General features: G+C 44.0%; 1 protein-coding gene across 11 annotated transcripts in view; it reads right to left on the reverse strand.

Annotated features, from left to right (window-relative positions):
* The window catches only part of arvcfb (ARVCF delta catenin family member b), a 132,663-nt gene that overhangs the window by 103,838 nt on the left and 4,036 nt on the right, over positions 1–24,789 (reverse strand). For 9 of the 11 annotated variants that reach the window (XR_008950468.1, XM_057032076.1, XM_057032073.1 and 6 more), the window contains exon 2: positions 3,021–3,085. The exons of the other annotated variants lie outside the window; for them this stretch is intronic. The gene's annotated coding sequence lies outside the window, so the exon portion shown is untranslated. The remainder of the gene's footprint in view (positions 1–3,020; positions 3,086–24,789) is intronic. 11 annotated transcript variants of the gene reach the window in all.

The following is a 24,789-nucleotide window of genomic DNA, read 5'->3' on the forward strand; positions in this document are numbered from 1 at the left end:
TGCAAAGCTTAAATAAAAATAACAAATATAATATCTGAAAAGCTCTTAAAATCTAAAACAGGCAATGTAGGGTGACTGATAGCTAAAACAACATTCAAACTACCAAGTGTGTCACCAAACTCTAAATCTACTCAGAATGCACCACATATCTATGCAATCTTCTCATCTTCCCTCCATCGATGTGCGAGGCCCTGGGTGTGAGGGCCCCATCAGGTAGGCGTGAAAGACGTCTGGGCTCAGGAGATCCCTGGATTAGTCACGGTCGCGGGTTCCTGTCATTGCCACCACTCACCCAAATCCAAGTCTCAAAACAGCCCAGCAAGGCTAGAGTCAAGGGTAAAGAGCTAACTGGTCCCCAGTGAGTTCTGACGAGAGGAGGGAACACCAACATAAAGACAAAGTTGGCAGAGGTAAATATTTTATGTTGTCCTCTCTAGACTCTCTCTGTTATATAGCATGAAATTAATTGTGCAACCACCAAGCCTTCTTTCTAATGTTTGCACAAAAAATATAAAAACACTTGAATAGAAAAATCTGTGTCATCAATCTGCAATCTAGAGTCTGTCGGAGTAGAACAGCATTCAACAAAATGTGTACAACAATGAAACAACAAAAAAAAACCAAAATAACAAATTTGTGCAAGTTCTAATTATACCACACAATGTAAAGACCTTTTTGTTACTCTACCAGGCTGTGCAGAGCCACCAAGTGTGACATCGCCATCAGTTACGCACAGCAGCCCGGGTCACTCAATTATTCATTTCCAAGTAAACACACTGGCTCCGAACTTCGGATTGAATTTATTTATTAACACCAGAACTTGGGAGAACCCTGATCTCCTGCCCCTGTATTGTAAATAATCTGGGATGCTGTAATGCTCCTGCTCAGTTGTCATTGTTGTTCAGCAGCTGAAATCATTGTCATTACAACAAAAACAACAACAACAACACACACTTTCTTCCTCCACCTGCAGTACAGGCCACAAGCAGAGAAAAGTCTCATGGGCAATACTGCAAAACTGTGAAATAAAGAGTGTCAGTGTCAAAAACTGCTGACAGCCGAGGCTGCCGCTGTGATTTGTTCCCATTTATATAACAGTTTCAGGCCCGTGTATGTGCACATTCATTCTAAATTGCCCTGGGGGATATGATTATTACTGATAGCAGATGTAAACACGTGCCTAAGTGCTACAGAAACAACTCCAGTGAAATGGCACAGTGGGTCCCAGAGCATTTTCATATCATTACTCCTGTTGTACCAGTCACCCATCTGGAATTTATTCGCAGTGGCAGGTTGACGCCTCAGCAAATGCCCCGGAACGTTGGCTCGACCAGAAGAGTCACAGCTGAAGGGAGCCGCGCTGATATCTGTAGCGTCGGAGCAGCCAAACCCTTCCTTTGTTACAAATGTCAAATATTCACTGCGCTCCTAAGAAGCTCCTTTTCACCACGAGCGTGTCGCCAAAGACAAAAACGCTGGAAATTGCATGTTACAAGTAAGTCTCATTACCGGACAAAGTGCAGACAGGGGGAACTTGAAGGCTTTATCATTACAACCGCTAATTTCCTTTAAAGATTGCAAATTCAACTGTGGTGGCTGCACGAGAGGAAACCCAATTTCACCCTCTGTCTAAACTAATTCATGCTGCCAGAGGGAGTCATGAAAGAGCTCCTCTTGCTTTATTCATTCACTTGTTGCAGTCATTTTCCCTGGCCCATTAATATACCCAGTGGAGTCATGATCCACCGTGGCCTCAGTCTCCCTCCGACAGAGATTATGAATGAATTAAATGACTAATAAATAACAACACAGAGATGGTTACTCGCTGGTCTGCCAGCCAAACACTGATGATCGAGATGAAGGGAGGCACTGCTGTTTGTGTATAGGGAGAAGAGGAGAGGGGGAAGAACGCAGCCTTGTGGTGTACCTTTATAAAAATTGGGATTTGAGGGGATGCCATGGTGTCTATATTTCCTTCAAAGCTCACATGCTCTATTTTAATTAGTTGGAAAATGAGGCCATTGGAGCTCACTGGGCTGTGAGCTCGAGGTCCATTATTCCAAATGAAAAGAAAACACTGATGTTGCACAGGTGATGATGCGTGAGTTAACCTGGGTCAAAAAGCTGTGGGTTCTGGACTCATGATATCTGTTATAGTTCCTCAAATTATCATCGGCTATTTTTGGCTGATTTGAGAGGCCTCCTCCTCATCGACTCCATCTACGTGTTTCACCTCTGTCAAAGCTGTAAAGGCACCTCCCATGCAGAATATTTGGAATCCCCCCCCCCCCTTTTCATCTACTGAATGCAACATGTTGCCCAGCTTTAATCCCTCTCTACCACTAATTGATGATGCACTGCGATTTACAGATACGCAGCTGACATTTTGAGGAGGTGCTAAATCATTTTCACGTTGTTCATTTTCAAAATAAAGGCTAGATTAAAATGTAGCTACAATTTCTAAACTCCTTTCTAATTTAATTGTATATCTTGCCTGTATTCAGGGACATGCTGGACCACACAGCACAAAATTGTACAGTGGCAGATTCATAATTGGTCCCTTAACGATAGATTAATATGCAACCAAGACCATTCTTCAAAATGCTCCAGAGAGTCGGCTAAACTGATGGTATTTTAAAGAGCCGCGAATTCAAGGATGAAATTAATGTGAAAAGTGTGGAAAACTGCACTTCGGTGCATTTAACCTTCTTGTGCTCATTAGGTTTTACTGTATAAGCACAACTTTCTCAGAAAAAGGTTGCAACTAAGCAATAAAAGAAATATTTGAATTTCTTAATCTCACTGATTAATCTCCAGCCGCTAAAAAGGCTTGTTGAAAGATCAAAGAAAGCGCAGCATTTTCTCACACAGAGATGCACAAGGTTCAACTTGAGTTCAGCATCTGGGCAACCAACAACGGGTCTGAACACCAGTGTTTTCAGAGAGGACAAGTACAAAATGTATTCCAGATCAATGTGTTTTTATTCTCCTGAGCAGATGAGAAAGAAGCAGGAACTCACCTTTAGCTGAGGAGAATAAGACCTTGCAAATTTCATTGATTGCACCAAGATTTGAGATTCTGCACCTGAAACAAAGTTATAGACAAACGGGGGGGGGGGGGAAATCAATTCAACAGCTATTAAAATTTCAAAGGAACTTCAGTTTAATAAAACTTCTCTTAACAATGCATGAAATTGGACCATTCTGGGAACACTGAGGAAGGTTTCATTGCGTTAACAAAATAAATGGCTGAGCTTCTTTTATCAATAACTACATTAAGACAAAGATAAGCTAAAACAAAGCAAACAAGAGTGGGAGTAAAGCCCAATAAAGTACAGAACATACAGTACACACATAAAGCACAGCAGAGGAGATGACGTACTGGAACCCTCCTCACCCTCAGCTCTTAAGATCACTCTCAGGTGTCCAACACTTCCCCCTCCACCAACTGAGGTAAGATGATCACCATCACATACATTAATACAGCCAAAGCACACATAAATGAATCAAATACAGAATCACACACAGCCTCCTGCATTTGCCTCTCATGTGAGTTGGATCAGCTGCCAAAAATCTTCTGCAGCTAAACCCAACGGTTTGGAATTGAATTTGTGCCATTTTGGGGTTTTTCCTCCCAATAAAAATGATATTGTGGTCTGGATTTGGGCTGATTTCTGCCACAGGAATCACTTCTGCAGACTGAGCAGCATCACAGTATTAAGTATTGCAACTTTATATTGATGTAAATGTTTGGAAATTCAATTTTAATAACCTATAAGGTGATGCATGAGGACACTTTAATGGCAGAAATGATTTAAAGGGGTAAATGTTTCAGAGGTGATGTTTATTATGTACTAAATCAAACCCACCACCTCATGGAAGTGTAAAAGCTCTCTGTTAACTTTTGATAAATCTCATCTCAATTTGGAACATTTGAAAGGTTTAAATGGATTTAAACACACACACACACACACACACAGACACACACAGACACACACACACACACGTACACACACACGTACACGCAGGCACCAGGCTCTCTCAACTGACAGTATTCAGAATTCCTGGGAAGTGTGTGAAGGGGTGAGTCCCATCAGTTCATTCCCTCTTTCATGTGACACTATTACAGCTCCAGATATCTTTTTGGTGTTTTCACAGAGGAATAATCGACACTTTATGAAAATAACCAAAGAAAATGATCTGCAGAGCGAGTAAACTTTCGTTTGTAGGGGCCTCGAGGGGCCGATTAGTCAACTGTAGAAAGCCCATCCAGCAAGCATCGGGGCGACTCTGATTCCTTCCTAGTGCACACTCCAGAACAGTGCATGTTGATTTGAGATTCAACGCTGCATGAATCCATCTGTGGAACTTTAACGGCAGCGGAGGTGTCCTTTTGTTGACAGCGCTGCGGCGCCTGATGCTCGGCTGTCCCTGATATAAAAGATCTGATTCTCATCAAAGCAGCAGCGGGTCAGACCACAGGAGAGCTCCTGGGTCATCTACTCAGGTTTTAATCAGCACACTGCAAAACTTCAGAGGAAATATGTTTAGAGTTTAACCGTCTTTGAACTCTCTCCTATACTAGGATCCATAAATAGACCTGAAATTGGACAATTGGCTGCTGAGAGCGGCTTTTACTGGGAATATGATCGATTATAAAGCAATTTGCCCCTCCTGCGCAGGCCCTGCACTCCTAAATGAAAACCTCCCACATTGTCCAGATGGAGCTCTGAGCGGGTCAGAAGAGTTGACCAACCGCTCTGTGATAGGCACCAAGCCTTCATCTCCAGCATAAAGTAACACAAGAAGAAAAGTTGTGCAGATCTGTGGCAAAATGCGCAACATTCACGGAGTAGATACAAAAATCAAGATCGATTTGAGACGACTGTTCTAGACTCCAGAGCAGCTGGGACTGCTCACTGTTTACGCAGCTTAATGGCACAGCTGTTAAGATGTAGCGATGTTGGCGGGGGGGAAGGGGGGAAAGTCCCATCATAAAACATAAAAGTGTCAGCCTTGGGCTCCTGGATTTCTAATGTGGCTTTCAGTACACAAGCCAATTTGTGAGCCAGAATTAATTTTGAATCTGATAGTGGGAGAGATCCAACTCCAATTACTGCAAAAAAGTTGGAGAATATCAATGATCTAATTATCTCCCATAGCAGCTCAGACTCAGAAATGAGTATCTAATCCTGGGTCCGTGTTTGATCACTGCCAATCAAAAAAAAAGAAAAAGCAATTTTACACAACAAAATAAACAGCAATATTTCTACTTTTTTATGGATCCGTTTGGCCAAAAGGATTTTGGCAGATAGTGTAAATGAAGCTAATCTGCAGCCAGTGGCTTCATGCTTTGGGAGTTCTAATTAATCAAGAATATTACATGAATTTATCATATTTCCAGCGTTTCTGTATCGACCGCTTCCGATGTTCATCATTAATTGGACTTTTCAAGGTGTCCAATATCAAACTTGCACTGTCTATGGCAAGAGTTAAGTCTCACACTAAGCATCTGATATTTAAAGATAACCTAATATAATTTCCTTTTCAACAACACATCTTGTCACACGCCGGCAGGAGAACCCCTGAGGAGAGTTATCTGCAGCTGCTTGACGTTTAGAAAATGACATTGTTAAAAGGAACTGAAGGACCGAGCAGAACGGAGTGTGGGGAACCGTAAACACCCCAGACTACATCAAAAATGATTTCCAGAATTATTCTTCCACTCCGGTTTAGTGACATCAGGCAGCACACAAATATGAACTGTCCAATTTTTAGGAAAACCAAAATGAATGGATTTTTCTGATGTATATGGGGGATTTAATGTAAAGATATTTTCAGCTAAATAAAACAAAATGAAGCCCTGGTGTCATGTGGTAAATGTGGAGGCAGCTCAACTTGTCAGGGCTTTGTTTTTGTGGTCCATCATACATATAATCAATTTAAATGAAAGTCTTACCTAGTATAATCTAGCTAAAGGTCATTACCATCAGCCATAATATTAATTAATCATCATAGTAATTAGTCACATAGCTTCAGTGGAGTAAAAAGCTATGAAAGAGCATTTGAACTCCTCCTTTCATTTGTGTGACGGGGGTCCACACATAATGGAAAGTGAAACCTGATCACCCTCTTTTTGTCAGTGACTCGGTGACCTTGCATGGATGATCAGAGGTCCCCTGAGTACATGCTAATGGGATCATGGGATAGTAAGGTTGAGGGGGAGTGAAGGGGAGATGGCTCTCACTGGTTTCCAGCAGGAAGGAAAATAAGGCTAAAATCTGCCATCAGGGAGACAAAAATCCACCAGAACATCTGTTCATCCTTTAAACCGGCAGGAATGACAGGCTGATTGATATGCTTATTAATTTTAATGCCATACCAGAAACCCACAAAAGTGTCTTAAATTCTGAATGTGACTTAAATTCTGACTTTTTGAGGTGTGTCAATGACTCCTCACTGCCTACTGATCCAGTTTTTACAAGTCAAACCCAGCAGGTCCAAGCTTAATTTCATGGAATTCCTCATTGTCAGACACAAATCATGAATCCACGTATAAATGAGGGGAAAAGGAAGAGAGGTCGCGTGCGCACCCACGTGCCCGATTCATGATTTGGTGCCGAGTTTATTGTAGAATCGATGCGACGGCAGCTAAATGAAAAGTTCTGTCGGGTTTTCCATTTAACCTTTAATCTCACCTCTGACAGGACCGAAAATGGATGAAGTCAAAGAGAAACGTGAACATTTAGACCAGATACAACATGAAAGCATCACCCTTCTATTATAGCTGATGGATTGGCCAAACACAACTTCTCTCTCTCTCTCTCTCTCTCACACACACACACACACACACACACACACACACACACACACTTTGGCACCAGCAATATGTCAAACAATAGTTGCCAAGTCTGCTCCTTGCAACAAAAGATGGAAAGAATTAGAGAAATGGAAACGGTGATTAAACACTGCTGTACAAACTGGCACAGCGGTGAGAAACCCGACGGATTGATTCGCTTTTCCTCACCACCTGTCTGCGGCGCCAGAAAATGCAAATGAAGAATCTTTCTGTGGCCAAAACAGAAGACATTGTTAGTCTTCTTCACACCCAGACTGCCTGGCTTTTTCCATTAAAGATCCAATATTGACAGGTTTGTAAATTTGGAGCTACTTTAAATAACTTAAACTGTTCCTAAGAGAAAAGAAACCATTTCTATTGTTGTGAGTGCCAAGAAAGCAGCTGAAGACGCTGGAAAAAAAGGTGATAATGAAAAGATATTTTCGCAATAACACAGAGCAAAGTATGTTGAGATGGGAGGACCAAATTAAAGCTGCGACAGCACAATAAAAGCCAGAGATGTGACAGAAGTTCAAAGCCGTGAATGTATTTTCTTCCCAAGATGAGTTTATTTGTGCAAAATGTAAAAGAAAAACAATACAGTACTTTGTGCTGGATGATGTCTTGCAGAAAATGTCAAAGAAATAACGAGACTTTTTGTTGGTGGTGCATCAGCGGCACGATTTAAACTGCTTCTAAATCCTGATGGGAAAAAGGTTGAAAGAAATAAATGTGGAGGAAGCTGAAAATTAATCACTGACAGAAAAGGAGCGGGGGAGGTGGATATCCTGACCCTTGTCCAGGACATGATCGGATAACTGTCAAAAATGTAACTCAGCCTGAAACATTAAACCTAGAATCTTCAGGAATGAGATAAGTGTCCTGAATGCTGCGCCGCTGTCAATCCTCCCTCCTGGAAATGAATGACATTCGATGCTACGACATCAGCACGAACAGCAAAGTCAGAACTTTCTGAATAAATCTAGAATTATGCTGAACGCTGCAAATGTCCCTTTTACATCAGGGCTAATCTTCGTCCTCTCTTTTCCAATGTGGATCAAACTTGATGCAAATATAAGATCAGTTCATCTCATCAATTTTATCTCAATGTCTTCATTTCTTGATGCCCCCCCTTCCCACCGGCCCCAGGAGCTCCGAATGGCAGCGTGGAGCAGCAGAGCATCACAGGGCAGCAGAGTAATACAGAGCAACCAAATAGCCAGGGCAGCAGCTCTGATGGTAAAGGCTTCATTTGTGGACACCACCTCACACATCTGCACAGTCGGGATGTTTGACCTTCCCGCGGCAGGTGTGACCACGCAGGGGCGACATAACAAGTTTTGACTGTGACCTGAGCGCATATCCTGTGGTTCCCAGTCAAAATAATCAGCATTTATGCTAAACACAAGCCGTGTCTCTGAATCCTGGACTTTGTCAGGATGTTAGCAGTTGGTCGGCTCTGCTGTGGCCCAATGGACATCGTACTGGGACGGTTTATCTCTGTGGTGGAGGTGGGTAGAAATTATAAAGGATCCTTAGTTCAAATTAAATATTGGTGGTGTAACTCCTATTTCACTGTCATCCTTCAGTTTTTTTGGTTTCCCTGGTTTCCTTGGAAGCTAGTTTACAAGTTTTTCGTCAGCTAATTAAGAGCAAAACCACAACATGGTGCTGCCTTTTGGATTATAAAGAAAAGTGGTAAGACAACAAGCCAGAGAAAGAGCGGGTATTAAAAAATGTTGGATCATCTTATGGCGCAATAAGAGGTGACAGAATGGTTGACAGGCCTGGATTTTTAGTTAAAGCTGGATTTTGGGCAGGTAAACCATCCAGCTCATTCAGAACAACCCTTCTAATCCTGCTGCTGCCAAAAGTGACACAGCATTGATGGATATGCAGTAATCTGGCTCTCATTGCCAGGACCTGGATCGCGCTCCTGCTGACGCACAGTAGATCTTAAAACGGTTGCAGGTTCTCCAGAGTTGCGGCGTGTGTTTAATTAAGAAGCCAATCGTTTCTTCTTTTATGCACGGCGCTCGGCTCGGATGACAGATCCTCGTTCCAGCTTTAGAGCTGCGCGTATTCAGCTGTGGCCAATTTATCTCCGGCTCGTTCTCTCCAGCCTTTTAAACAACAGGGAGGCAGAACAGACGTCTTTCACGTGTGTTGCTGCAGTAAAGCAGACTTAGCCGCTGGAAAAAATGCCTCCATTTACGCCAGGGAGGGTCCTAAAGGCAGCACACACCTCCTAATTTATGATACAGGGTAAATTAATAGGGGTTGACAAGCTCAGTAATTTATAGGAGGCAACAGATAACACTTATAATTATCAGTTAAGAGTGAAGCTAAGTAGTCAACGGAGAGAGGGCGTTTACAGTGTGTGTATGTTCTGAAGTGTCTGCTGGGCCTATTATCAACAGACCTTTAGTGTTAATGTGATATTGTTTGGTTTGTTATAGCCCCCAGCCTGCAAGGATCCTGGCAACGCGCACTTGACTCAAAGCCAGGTCTCACTCTCACCCGGCTCGCTTGGAAAAGGAAAAACCTTGTGACCACAGGGGTCTTTTCCCCAAAACCGTCTTCACTGCCAACAACAACTCTGCCGTCGCCATGCTGCGCAAGGAACTACAACAACAATGCCTCATTGTGAGAAAATGACCATTAAATGTTCTGTATCATTAGCTAAAGCCATTTAAAGTCGGTATTCTGTAGCAACTCTCCTGTGTGGTGAACTGTGCCATTTTGAGAGCTTTTAAAAAGATCTTAAGAGAAGCCAGACAGAGGGATATCTTTTTTTTTTTTTTAAAGTAAGATCAGCATCAAAATAAGAAACTCTTGTCTCTGGCAGACGCCTGGCTTCATTAAGGACCCGTGTGCTGCTTTGTACCCACATCGATAGAGTCTGAAACCATTAAAAACGCAGAAGAAAGAATTTTTAGGAGCCCCACGAACAAGCCAGTCCACTCACACTGAAAAACAAACCAACTCTTCTGATTTATCGCTGCATTTTGCGGCAGTTGCAGAGAACACAGCTGCCCTCTATGGGTGTGAAGCTGTCCTGACATGCTGGTGGGAAGGCAGCTGTCACATCTCTTACCTCTGCATTATTGCTGGCCGAAGCAGAACTGCTATGGTTTGTTATGGTATATTTAACGTTAATATGTCGGAAGTGTCTTGTCAACAGAGCAGTAGCATCAAGCTTAACTCGGGCAGATTGGAATAAAAAGGAAGATTTGATGCAGAACTGGTCACAGACGGGATGAGCCAAAAGAAACAGGTGTGCATTCACACTCAACTTTAAGGAGCAGAAGGATGCAGCCCACATTTCCGGCCCTCAGGGCTCCTCTGCTGCACCAGAGAGACAGCGGAGCTCCAGTCCGGATGCAGCTCAGCAGGGAGACAGTGTACACTCCTGCTGACGAGTCACTGAGAAGTCTTCCTCAATCATGCACAGTGAGCCAGGAGCCTTCTGACAGGACCTGCAGCACTGAAATATTCTTCACCATGTTCTCAGAGTGGTGTCTCCTGTCTTTAGTAAATTATGAAACACATGAGACAAATGGTTCAAATGGAATTATAAAATCCACAAATTTGCATAAATGTTGGATCCTCCATATAGAGAGTTAAATGTTGCAGGGATTTTCTCAAGTTAGCTTTCTGCCTGGAAGTAAACATTTAAATACTCCCTACTGACTGATGCTAAAATTATTACCACTCCAATATTATACACTGCTGGGTGGAACAATGGCTGGTATAAAAGTTGAGTGACTGGGGGATTTCAGAATCCATCCATCACAGTGGGAGGAAAATTTAATTTCCAACCTGGTAGAAGAGATATGAGAGAGAAGAAACTTCCAAGTCGGAAGTTTTGCCACACTCACCAGACACGACAGTGGCACTTTGGCACAAGACCAGACCGCTTTGCATATCGGGGAGAGCAGACATGGAGCAAAGCTCCCCGCGCCAGTGTCAGGGAAGCGGAGTACACTCATTCTTACAGTGGCAGGAGTCAGGTAATGGAACAAGGGCATGCCCCCAGCTCCCCTCTTCCTGCCCTCTCAGCCACGGCTCGATCCAGTGCCGGGCCAGAGAAAAAGCGATCACATCTCTGGGATGTAGCGAGTAGAGGAGAGGGTCGTGTAGAGAGATCACTGAAGTGTGCAGTAAGGTTAAGAACTGTGCGCAGACTGTTACTCCAATTACCGCATCACTTTGTATTTCACTGGACCCGAGGCTGCCAGTCAACCTTACGCAGTGAGAGAAAACACAAAGCATCGATAATGATGAATCACCAAGTCAGACACCTGTGTAATCGGCCGCTCGGCTAATCCACTTCCTTGCTGTCTCATTTGCTCAATTGTTCAGTCCCTCTTACAGTTGCTTAGTGACACTAAAACACATTTAAAGGCAGGTAGACACACGTGGAAAGAAATAACTATGGAATCCTAATTTTTTCAACAGGGGATTAGGCTAATTGGAAACTCTAAATTGCCCATAGGTGTGAGTGTGAGAGAGAATGGTTGTTTGTCTATATGTGTTAGCCCTGCGATTGACTGGCGTCCAGTCCAGGGTGTACCCTGCCTCCGCCCATTGAGCTGGGATGGGCTCCAGTCCCCCCACGACCCTCAGTGAAGGAACAAGCGGTAGAAAGTGAGTGAGTGAGTGCCTTTATCATAAGACTACACCAGAGAGAGTAACAAAAATATTATAGATTTGGTCATAGTTTGGCCAGATGATATTCCATGACGTATTACAAAATTATAAAATAGCAATATCTTTTAACACTTCATTCCCTGCACAGCTGATGGCTGTTATCAGATTTTAAATCTCCAGGTTGTAGATCTTGTCAGTTTTCCTATTAAAATGGACGGATGATTATTCTAAAGTGCCATCAGAAAAACAGTGAATCCCTGCGATTCTTCTCCGAGTTGTTCGCTCAGGACGGCGGCCATCTTTGGAAGCCTGTGTTCCAGGAGCTTATGTTTATCCAATTATGTTACAGACCTGGTTTAGACAATTACAACTCAATTCGTCTGCGGATGAGACCTTCCACCTGACAAGTGCCAGTACAAGACACAATCCCAGCTGAAAAGACGATTTACAAGTGGTTTTTACATCAGGCGTACTGGATTCTGTACGTTTGAACCTGTTGATGTGCCACATGTTAAACAAATGAGTGTGTTCAGTAGGATGACAGGATCCCGCTGTCTGTGTACACAAGAACAGGTGGGGAGAACTCATTCAAATTCAGCGACGTTGCGTTTAAGATAAACATGGTTTCCTCGCATAATTGCTCACATACCACAAGAGGATTAGGATTTTAGCAGTTAAAGGGATACGCACCTTTATCACAGATGTTGCATCAAAATGGAAATGGAGGTTTGAATCAAAGCTTGCTTGTTATCTGAGGGAATCTGGTTCTTTTGAGCAATTTCAGCACGGTTCAGTAATTGTTCCAATCACGCCAGGCCCTGGAGAACCTTGGGGTTCTAACAGAGGGAGGGAGGTGGCCTGTGTAGGCTCTGGAGAGTAAGGAGAATGTGGGTCTCAATAGACCAGGAAAGGGAGGAGAGCGCGAGGCACAGATGAATGGCATTAGGTTAACTGGGTGTGGTGGGGTGGACAATTTTTGGGGGACGTGACAGACAAAATAAGTTAATTTAAGACAGTCAGTGTTATGCAATTCAACGAAAAGTCTTCCGGTTGGTAAGTTAGACCTTTTGGCACCGTTGTATGTTTCAGCACCAGTAGAAACCCGAGTCGTGAAAAATTCAGCCAGGCAACTCCTAAAATAGCGGCCCATAACGCAAATAGAAACGGGCGCACAGTCAACAGACATGCAGGTGAGAGTTACTGCGGGCCTCTGACAGAAGGTGAATCAACAACCGCCATGAGCTTCGCCCTCTCTGTCCCATTTCAAATGGATCAATGGGCTTTCAGGGTCAAGAACCTTCCAGAACCATTTGCATGCAAACAAAGGGCGCAGAATAAAGACCTTGAAGTGTGCGCCAGTGGTGTAGGAGAGGCGAGGCTCTCAACAACACATTCAAATATCAGAACATGCAGAATCTATATTTTTAAAATGGAGTCTGATGGTGTCAGTTCTGGTGTCAGCCACAGAGCATGTGGCTTTGGGTTACTGTCACAGCAGCGCATCATGAAAGCTTTTCCACATCTCAGAGCAGTAACGCAGGACGTACTCATCAGACCCCCGACCATCAGCGCAGGCAGTTGCCGTGGTGCACAAACGTGGATGAATCCTGGGAAAACTGCACCGCGGAAAAACCTCCTGCGTTGCACCAGACAGATAATCCAAATTAACACCACTGAGGCTCTCCTAACGCTCCCACGCCTGTCACTTCAGTTCAAACCAACGTCTGAAACATCATTATGAAGAAAATATAGTGACAAAATACAAATAAATATAACAAAGACAGTCATAGGTGCATAGAGGCATATGTGTGTGCAGATAGATTTTTGTTGGACCTGTTCAGGAAATATATAATATTAGCATGCGGGTCCTTAATATAATAGGGTTATTCCAGATACCTCTGCAGATCTGCTCAATCGGTGTCCCAGTTATGGTGCATCCAGAGTGCAGATATATCAAAAATCTAACTTTCCACATAATTTAAAGAAGGAATCACATATTCTACTCCAGAAGGAAAGTGAACGAGAGTGCATATGCACATGAAACAATTAGCTCTTTTGAGATGTGCGGATTTCCAAACATTCACAGTAAGGAAATTAACTCTTCAATTAACCTGTAAACTGCAGATTATTTATTCTAAGTAGAAGAACAGCGACTGCATATTACATCACGCTTTCCTCCTGGAAGGGACATTTAGATGCTTTGTTCCATATGAAGACTGTAAATGTGAGTTGGCCGTGTGTTTTTGACAGGGGCCCAGCATGGCCCCAGCAGCAGACTGATTACAGCAGTCTGTAGATAGCGTAGCAATAGGAGAAACCGTGTTCCTCTGCATACCCCACCAGAGTGAACCATTTTGTTGTTTGCTCCTTACGAGGCGCACGTAGGTGCAGGACGTATCATCACTGACATTACACACGTCTCCACCCTCCCTCCCCCAGATGCCATTTGGACTACATTTCAGCTGGACGGTGATTCTGATAAGTGTGATGCCCTAGAAACCGCCGCGGCGTGGCTTAGCCTGACCTCGATATTTCCCAGGCAGGCCACATCGATGGCTGTTGGACAAACAGTGGCTGGAGCAGCTGGAGTCAACGCTGTTAAATGATTTGTCACCAGGGTGAAGGAATGGGCTGCCGTCCACGCCGGGGATTGGGTAAGAGCTTTAGGATTACACAGGCCACACAGACATCAGGTCCAAGAAGGGAAAAAATGAAGCATTTGCAGACACTGAACCCAGATCCAGGGATCTGTCCAGAACCATGCTGTATATTCGCTGACTCACTGTCAGCCAGCAGTCCCAGTGCGAAGGCTACAAAGGGTGACGGTCCCTCCGGGGACTAGTGATAAAGGCCAGTCGAAGCAGACTAAACAGCAAGGAGCAAACAATGTTAAAGTGGAGTAACTAACAACCAGGGCAGTCCGGGGGGAAGGCGCTGTTTTAAATACAGCATTGGGATCAGTGGTGGAGCCATCAGGAACTCCGCTTTCATTTTCCTTCTGCTTTAATTAGATGCCTTGTATCTGCACTCAACTAAACTGAACCATGCACTTCAATAATACAGTTTGACGCTGCAGGTTTCTTAGTTATTCAGCTGCTTTGCCAATACTTTCTCCACACCTCGACCCATGTAGATGTCATTCGGATGTTGCATTAACACTGACGCCAGTAGGTGTTTACTCCAAATGTGAACAAGCGCTCTCTGAGGTATTGGGCTTGTGTTCATGATTCTGCCCACATCCAGGCAGTGACTGTGTTGAATTCTCAGCCTCAGGGGATATCTCATCCTGTTTATTACAGAAAAGAAGAATATCAAAAATTGTATTGAAGATTAATGGGGTGAGAGATAATTCTAATTAAAAGCAGGGCAGCACATCTCTCAACAACTAAAACTACTGTATTTATTACCAGCTAATGCACATTTTATCTGAAAATGTCTGAGATGAAATTTCATGAAGCTGTAATTTGTATCTATGACGAGAGACTGCGCTGAAATCTTTTTACACTCCAAAGTTTTCAAACTGATTAAATTCCGATCATGTCTGACTTCTGACATTTTCAGAAGATCAATGCTAATTGCTGTCTGTCTTTCCAGATTTACTGACAAGAAAAATTGTAATTCTTCAAGCATTAAAAAGAAACATGATTACAGCAAAATGAGAACTTTCTTCGGCGCGTATTGGCAGCTTTTTGCAACATTCCTCATCTCTGCAGCAAAGGGGCTTCACAATAAACACTCGGAAGTAGAACATAAATCGATCATTTGAGTATCAATGCGTGCCGACAAAATAAAGCCAAGTGGATCTGAACGCTGACCTGATGGTTCAGCTGTTTCCTTTTACAAACACAGACCTGCTTAAGCTGCTCTCACCTGTCAACCATTCCTTCCTCCTCAGCTCACTCTTTGCCTGCCGTGTCTGACTTAATCAAAGTCACCGCGGAAGCTATTGATGCATGCTCTGGTCTGTAGCCGTTAGAGGACTTTGCTGTCTTTAGCCTTTTGATGAAGGCATGTGGAAAGGCTGGGACTTCCCAGGATATCAGCTGGGACTGTAGGAGCAAAGGCAAACGGCGGTGTTATCTAATCCAGTGGTTTCAGGAAGGCTGGGAAGATAGTAACTGGACAGTTTTCAAGTTCTTTTATCTCTAGGAATAAAAAAAGAATCAAGCAATGTGAACCTTCTGGTGCTTTTGAGATCAAATCTGCCCAAATCTCCTCTTCTGTGTGTTTCGCTCCCGGACTTTTTCCTTCATCCTGTTGCCTTATAATGTCCAACTAAATAAGGCAAGAGCAAAGTCTCATTTTCCAGGTGGGAAACAGTCCATTGACGGATCCATCAAATAAATCAGCATTCAAGAGCTTCTTTTTGAAAACTCCTGATAATATGAGGCTTCAGTACCACAACACACCAGACCTGCAATGACACAGCATGAGCCTGTGAGGTGCTTTAGGAGGAAATGTTATAGAATTGTTGGTCTCTTTTAGATACTTGAGGTGTTATTATAGGGTTGTGATGAAGGTGTGAGTGCATGGAAGCATCTAGACTGTAAGTAGCATCAGCAGCATCACGTGGCCGCTCTCGTTTGAAATGAAAAGAACCAGAAGATGTCCGTGTTGGTACACTGATGCTGCCTTGAAATAAAGAAAATAGATTAAAAAAAAACAACTCTAACAATAATTTACATTAAGCAAACGCTTCCACCCTTGCATGACTGCTACCTCTTTAAAAGTGTCATGGGGCTTCGCCATCTTACACTGGGTCTCGGCGGAACGGTGCCGGTGCACATAATGTTGACTGATTATATTCCTCAAAGACCAAACAGGGGAGGCTGCCGTGTATCCACATAAAAATACCTGATTGTCACTGACTTTCATAAAGTCTCCTCTATAACAGCAAACTCTGATAAATGCCTACACCTTATGAATCAGACTCATTACTTTACAGCAATGGGTTCCCCTGATGTGGCTCTATTTGCCTAATACAGAGCACATAAAAAAGGCCATAAAGCTAATCCTCCCAGATACACACACACCACGTATAGTGACAAAAATATCCTGAACATAGTCTATAGCGTGGTAAAACACCAGCATGCTTGCAAACCTCACGACAAAAGGTATAACAAGGTAATAAGCCAGGCAGAATCGTTTAATTAATCCCTTGCCAGCAGCAGATGGGCAGGAGCTTAGTGGCTCCCAGTAACAGCAGATGTATTTTGCACTCAGAGTAATGATGGTCATGATGGTGCAGGCGAATGGGGCTCTGGAGATAGAAGACTATGTATAAAATGGAAAGCACCCTAAGGTCAGAGGTTCCCGGGTCTTTCTGCCTTCTGAGCACATCTACCTCTATGAAACCTTCTACACATGCAGGAAATCCTCAGAACAGCAGAGGCCCAACAGAATGCCTCTGTGCAGAACATGCCTGCATGGTATTTGTAGTTCACAGGGAAATCAGATAAACAGATAAGTATGACATAATTCTTGCATTGGTGGAGGTTGTGTTTCATCCTCCCCAACTATTAATGCTTGGCTTTTTAATAAAAAGCAAATAGATGGACGGACGGACGGACGGACGGACGGACGGACGGACGGACGGACGGACGGACGGACGGACAGGTAGATAGATAGATAGATAGATAGATAGATAGATAGATAGATAGATAGATAGATAGATAGATAGATAGATAGATAGATAGATAGATAGATAGAAGCCATATTAAAAGGAGCTTTGCACAGGTACAATGGAAAGTGAAATGAAAATTACACACATTGAGGGGCAGACTGCATTAGCTTAGTGGGTGCTCGCTGAGAATAATCACCCACCCATCCTCCAAATTCTCTCTGAATGTTACCAGGGTTACAGCAGCCTGGAGATTTCACATGCACTACTTCAATTTCCTGCATGTGCCAGCCAGCGAGGCTTTGCTCGGATTTTTGCAGGAGGAATTTGTCCGAAGCTTCGACTTAAACGTCAGCTCTGCTCACACACGGACCTCAGCTACCCGGGCAGCCACACCGCGCGCTCACGGCGATACAATTGTTGACTGGTGCAATAGCGTGGCGGCATTTTTTACACCTACTGGGTCTTCCTGCTGATATGAAATAAGGTCTATGCGGATGAATTTATGCAGAAGTGGATGCTGAAAGATTCAGTACGCTTATATCTACATGCATACATGCCCAAGATTTTCAATTTCCAGTAGCACTGTAACACATCATGTTAGCAGTAACACTTTTGCTTCCTATAAAAACAACCATAACTCGAGGTGACACAAATAACACTGAAGAGAATGACTACTCTACATGCATAAGCCACTGGGTTGTTCCAGCACCAGCCATTTGGAAGCATGACACTTTCTACATTAATGAGCTCAGCAGTCATGAAGTTTGAAACACTCCGTATATCGGTTGGCATGTGCAGGAACCCGGTTGTACCCGGTGGGACTCAGCTGGGTAGCAAAACAAAGTGGATCAAAGACCGCAGCAGGAACTGGAGGCAGAGAGGCATGTGGGATTCCTTCAGGGTGCTGCAGAGACTCATTTAATCTCTCTATACCTCACTGTCCTCAGCAGCTGTTGGAGACGGAGGGGGCTTAAGATGCCATGGGCTGAGACCCATAAGAGCAGATTAGGTTGGAAGAAGACGGAGGATGAAATGGGGTGGGGGAGGTGGAGGAGGACAACGGGGACTATTTTTCCATCACAAATATGGAACACGGAAAAGGCCTGCATGTCACAGCGCTAATACTTGTCAGTCATTCATCCCTGGGTGGAACATGTGTGTGAGGCAGCGAGCTCTGCGACAACTGCTGGTCCGCCTGCCTCTTCTCCCCGACGCCTTGATTAGATTTGCTTTACTCTGCGCCCAGAAGAAGGGCTCGGAATATTCATACCCTGTCGCGAACAGCTGAATGCAAATTGCAAAGCCGGGGGGAGGGCTTTCAAAAAAAAGGGGAGAGAGACACAAGAGGGTGGCATGGCATTTAGAATTGGTGTCAAACTGCACTCAGATATCTCTGTTGCCCCCAGTCAGCCAATTGATTCGCTGGGTTGGAATACACACGTTGGAAATCCCCAGGGAGGAACCGCTGGAACTTATTTGCTGATGCAGTAAATAAGGATGGGGGAGCAACATTATAATGAGACATTGCATCATTTCAAGCTAACTATTCTGGCCTGAAGCATTTTACATCAACATGGTCGAAAGGATTACTCTGCAGCTGGAAACTGGAAATTTCTAAGAATTAGCTCAAGCTACACCTTCTGTATGATTGTAAAAATGTCTCGGGGGTAGTAAAGAATAGCAAACCGCACAGCAGCACTTCAGAGCAGAATTGCATTATTTCTGTTATGATCTGTGCGCCTGACTGCGTAATCCTGATGGGGGAGTCATGGCTTTATTTTCATAAAGGTCAGATATTTGCCGTGCCAAAATCCTCCTGTCCACCCGGCTGCTACACTTACCACAGGAGGTAATTGGGGTTATATTGCTTGATGTAGAACACAATTATTTTTCAGATCCTTTCTGCATATTAAACTGTGCCATCAAGGAGAACATCTTGGGGGGTAGAACAGGGCCGAGGAGGTGTTTGGTTTGAGACAAAGCCGGTCGCACATTTGTAAAAGTTTTATAAAAATCTCAACTGCTGTTTGAAAAGTTTTTAAAAGCTCTTCAACGGGACTAAAAAGATCTCGCAAATGTGAGCGTTTTTTTTTTTTTGTAACGTTTCACTTGAGGCTGCCAAGCAAATCCAAGGCATAATGGAAATAATGAGTTCCACTTCAGAAGAAAACAACACTTGTACTTCATTGATAGGCTCTGCAGGTATTTTTGCTCACTCTGAAGGGGGAAAACTCGAGTTTACTTGTCTTTTCAAATCAACAACATTTCTGAAGAACTTTGCGAGCGATAACTTTTGACAGCTTGTGTGAAAGTGCACGTGTGTGAGATCGCAAGAATGTTGCCTCATTCTGACAGGTAGGGGTTTTAAAATCACTACAGAGGGGAAAGAAGACAACTTGATTTCAGGAAACGCTCCTTAAGCAGTTATTAAAAAGGAAAAAGTGGGACCTTATTATAGCTTTAAATCACGGCAGCGACAGCAGACATCGGGTGCCAGAATTAGAATGCTGGTGCTTGTCGAATGAGCAGATCAGGTTTGTGAATCATTCATTACACATCCAACAAACACAATGCCTCAGTGTTATTACTAACAGAACCTCCAACATCAACAGTTAAGTGCGGAAGTGTTGAAGGGTTTTTATTGACTAAAGATGTTATTTTTGTTCATGATAATGGTGTTCACAATAATCACCCGCTGTGCAAGCCCATCTACGCCATTCATGTCAGGATTTATGTGAGGAAAAAACAACTTCTGAGCAGTCAGGATGGGTTAAAAAGCAATGAGATACTGAAACGATACATCATCCGACTGGTTGATTAGATAAACACCATAATTGTGAACCTTGAGTAGGTTCATGGCTCCGCATTGCTAAAAAGTTAAACTGATTATAAGATCTTTTGTTAAAACAAGCAAAAACAGCAATAATTATGTTCTTATAGCGCCAAGATAAGTGAAGTAAAACTCAATAACGTGACAGAGAAACTAATGAGATGCTTGATGCTACGACATAGAGGCAAACACCTCCATTACTTCAGACAATGAACGAGTGTAAAACACAGTAGCGTCTTACTTAGCATCTGCTGTTTAGCTAAACATTAGCATTACAGCTTGTAAAAGTGTCATCTCTGACATCTCTTCCCAGCAGTACGCTGGCATTGTTAAATATGTCCGCATCCCCTCAAGGTTTGATTAATGTGAGGTGAAAACAACAGTGAAGCGTAACTTCGACGTTGTGATGATGCATCACAAACATCTGCCTGCTTCAAACGCAGCCCTCAAACCAGACAATGGCTCGAATAGGAGGAGGAAAATTTCCACACAGTGACATTTAATCTTTACACGCAGCACAGTCAGTCACGGTGATGGATAATTCACTGTCACTGTGAACACGTTTCGCCCTCACACAGATTGTTCAAAGCACATATATGACAATAGTAAATCTGACTTGCAGTTGATGCGATAAGCAATATGAAGCCGAGGGGACGGTAAAAATACTGAAATTGAATTGAATTCAGGCAGAACCAGCACACAGTGATGAGATTTGCTACGGCCAAGCTCACACACACAAATACATCAACACACACAAACAATTCTCTAACAAAGCTCATTACATCATTCACCATGACAAATGTTGTGAGCTAGCTGGCTCGGGAGGGGGTAAGTGGCTTCGTCCTTTGCAATGCCACACCAGCAACACCAAGGGATCAGTTACCATTTAATCTCATCAGCTTCTGAGTACACCCCCCCACACTCTCATTCCCAGCCCTTGTGCCTCCACCTCTTTCTCCGTGCACTGTCATTCACAGTGCCAGCATCTATTTGACGTGATTCAGTGATGAAGGAGGCAAGAAGCAACGGTAATGGTGACGCTGTGGTGTTCTCTCGGAGCGGGCGTAGATTTAGCTCCTACTGTTGCTGTTCTGTTAAGCACAGAGCGCACAGGTCGCACCCGTGGATGTATGACTTCCATTTCCATGGAGGCAGCATCTGCCGTCTTGTCATCGGCGGACTTGGTTTTCTCCAGAGCCAACACCTCCACATTTACACATGCCGAACAATGAGAAGGAATAATCTGAATGATTCAATCAATTCAAGCTCCAGCGCCGCAGAGTGCTCTCCTTTTTCCTCCACTTCTGCTTCATTACTCCCTAGTTTCTTCTCCCCTCACAACTTGCTTCAACATGAACCTTTGAGGCAATCCGTTGAGACTGTGCCGCTGACTCGAAGTTGTGGAGTCGTCACCCATCCTCCTGCGGGTTGGCAGAACGTTCAAAAGGCTTTGCTGGAATAGAAGGAGAAGCCGCCTGTGGGAGCGGTTCAAAGATGGAGCTGCACTTTTGACTTGCACAGATGGAGCCACGTCATTTAATGCCATGTGGGGGGAGCGTCCCATGATGCACCTTGGTGTTGCTGCTGCAGGAAGCCCTCTGTGAACCTGGTGGGGAGTAATACTGATAATGGAAACACTGGGAGGCCCATGGCCATGGAATAAATGGATTAAAGTATTTCACTCCAATAACAAAAAAATTAGTGAGGAAACCATGGCAACAACAATAGCACAAGCAGGATTTAGTAATTGGCCAACATATGGAAGAGCACTCGTGCAGGTCCCTTTGTCAGCATTTCCAGACAAAGTAAATAAGTGCGGTATCGTCGGGGAGATACTGATACTTTCCGCACTATAACTTCATTCCTCTCTTACTATCTTTACTCTGTAGGAGGCAGGAAAAGCAGTTTGGATCCATGGCGGTTCAGTCCCAGCTGGGCAGAGCTCCTGGCTTCTCACCTCCACAGAAAACGAGCACAGCACAAACCCTGCACATCAAAAACCTTCCTACACATAAAGCCCAGCATTGATGAGCACGCTGGCATCTCCTCAGCCGCATTCATGTTTTCCACAGTGTCTCTTTATATCTGCTGCCAGATCCTCAATAGGGGAGAGAAACATTTTCCTGTCTTTATTTGACAGCCTCTGCGTGGGGCCAGCACACATGACCGCTACTTAATTAGCTCACACTGCTCGGCCAGAGAGACAAATAGGAAATGGATGCAAATGTGTAGTGTGTGCATTAAAACAGCATTAATGCAATCAAAAAGATGTCTCTCGCTGATGGTGGGCTGAGTGAAGGAAGAGGAGAAGGGGAGATGGGGAAAAGGGGGGGGGGCAAACACAAACAACACAAATGCAAATATTAGGTGCTCTGTGGCTGAACTTCATAAACCCGTCCTGATCTGGCATGAATGTGATGAGCATGATCGCTTAGCAATCTCTGCATGCTGCAGCCATAAAACCCTGATCCCTCCGCAGCTCCTCTGCGATGATGTGCCTTCCCGTTCCTGTAATGACGTCCTCCTGTGCTTCAGTGTTGCTTCTCCGTCACCGTGGATGTGACCTCACCTGAAGACTCTCTTCGTTCTTCTGCCAGAACACGTCTCTCCCTGCCATACGCTCAAATCAGTCTCTTTAGTTGAGAACAATATGATTGAGTGAGAGGAATATAAATTCGGACTCTATAAATTCGGAATATAATGCGGAGTCTTCACCGGTCCGTAGTGGTGAAGTGACAGCTGAGCGGAAAGGCAAAGCTCTCAATTTACCGGTCAATCTTCCTTCCTACCCTCGCCTATGGTCATGAGCTTTGGGTAATGACCGAAAGAACAAGATCACGGGTACAAGCAGCCGAAATGAGCCTCCTCCGTAGGGTTCTCCCTTAGACATAGGGTGAGAAGCTCTGCCATCCGGGAGGAACTCGGAGCTGCTCCTCTGTGTTGAGAGGAGCCAGATGAGGTGGCTTGGCCATCTAGTTAGAATGCCCCCTTGACGCCTCCCTGGTGAGGTGTTCAGGGAATGTCCCTCCGGTAGGAGACCCCCGGGAAGACCCAGGACACGTTGGAGAGACTATGTCTCTCGACTGGCCTGGGAACGCCTGGGGATCCCTCCGGATGAGCTGGAAGAAGTAGCTGGGGAGAGGGAAGTCTGGGCTTCTCTTCTTAGGCTGCTGCCCCCGCGACCCGACCCCGGATAAGCGGTAGAGGATGGATGGATGGATGGATGGATGGATGGATGGATGGATGGATGGAATATAAATTCAAATTCTTTAAAATGATTGTTGTAAATGACTGTCATAAAGAAGAATTTCTGTCTTAGGGAACTGGTGTTGGGGTTGTGATAGCGGAGATTCTTTATTTATTGCTGCTTTTGAAGCTTAAAAATAATCCAAATGAGGCATTGCTCTCATTACATCATTCGCTAGAATTTCCATCATACAGACTGTAATTGCTCCGTCTTGCTGAGTGCTATATTACTTTCCACATACTTAAATGCCACACGTCCATTGATGTTACCTTTCAAACATCAGCTTTGCCTCCTTTCAAATCTCAGGAAAACCCAGTTTTGCTCGGCACAACGTGAGATCAAACATTAGCGCATTCAGAAGAAACAACGACTTTTTGGACTCTAATGAGGTTCACACACATCAGCAGACGCACACAGTAATGACTATAGGTTCTTTTGAAGTGTCCAACATTTTATTTCTTTATGCTAGGATGTGCTTTTGCAAGTGGCAACATTTTATTGATGATTCAGACTGTAAAGCTAATTAAAGGGGCAGGCTCTGATGTTATAGTACCCCAGGGACGGGTCACCTGAGATTAGACCCCAGGTTGGATGGATGTAAATGACGGAGGGGCGACCTTAGTTGTCTTTATCATGACAGTTTTCCTTAAGAGTTCCCATCAAGTCAGCAGTTCAGGAGGACACAGTTTTCCCACTCCGCATCTAAACATGACTCACCTCTGCCACTTATCGGGCTTGAAGAGAGACACCAGGAAGCAGAAAAGCAAATTTGTAACCTAACGGATCATTTTGCATAGAAAAAGGGAAGAGGGGCCACAGTGTGGAACCCCAGTCGTGTTTCACATGAAGTACAGGGATTTAAGGCACAATTTGCCAACTGATGCGAGGAAGCGAAGACCTCAAACTCCATAGAATATTGCACTTAACAAGGCTCTCAATGGGGTCACCCAGCCTTTACCTGTGAGGCAATTACTTAGAAAAAAGGACAAAATGTGGTCAAGTTCATTTCAGACTTTTAAACATAAAAAAGGAACAAAGTTATGAGTTTATGGTGACAACAGCTGCAAGAAAATGAATAGGCGCAATGGCCATATAGGTAGTTCCACAGTTTCCATGTTTCTACGTGACAATCTAACATACACGTTATGTCCCATCCATTAAAACTGCCATTATCCATAATCAAAACAAGCCAGCACTTGGTGGGCGGGGCTAATCCTAACAATGAAAGGAGGAGCTGGGTGAGCTGGTCACGTGGAGGCCGTCAGACTGAATAGATTATCATATACTTTACATGCTATATTCAGCACATAGTAACCTAACAAGAGAGGGGGAGGGGTGTGGAGTCCAGGAACATTCGGGAAAGAAATTCAAATCAGCTTTCTATGTTAATACACAGTCATGATACACAAAGGGGGGCATAATGAGGTGGAGGATTATCCATGAGTCAGCGTGTTTCACAGCACAGGCCAACTGGTGCTCCAATAACAAGGACACCTGAGGTCTGGAAGGGATGAGAGCAGGAAACTCTCATTTAAAACCAATTTTGACACGAGTGACACTGCAGCATTTAAGGCTGCAGCCGGAAAACACAAAAGCAT

Source organism: Takifugu flavidus, chromosome 5 (genome assembly GCF_003711565.1).
Source record: "Takifugu flavidus isolate HTHZ2018 chromosome 5, ASM371156v2, whole genome shotgun sequence".
NCBI classification, from domain to species: Eukaryota; Metazoa; Chordata; class Actinopteri; order Tetraodontiformes; family Tetraodontidae; genus Takifugu; species Takifugu flavidus.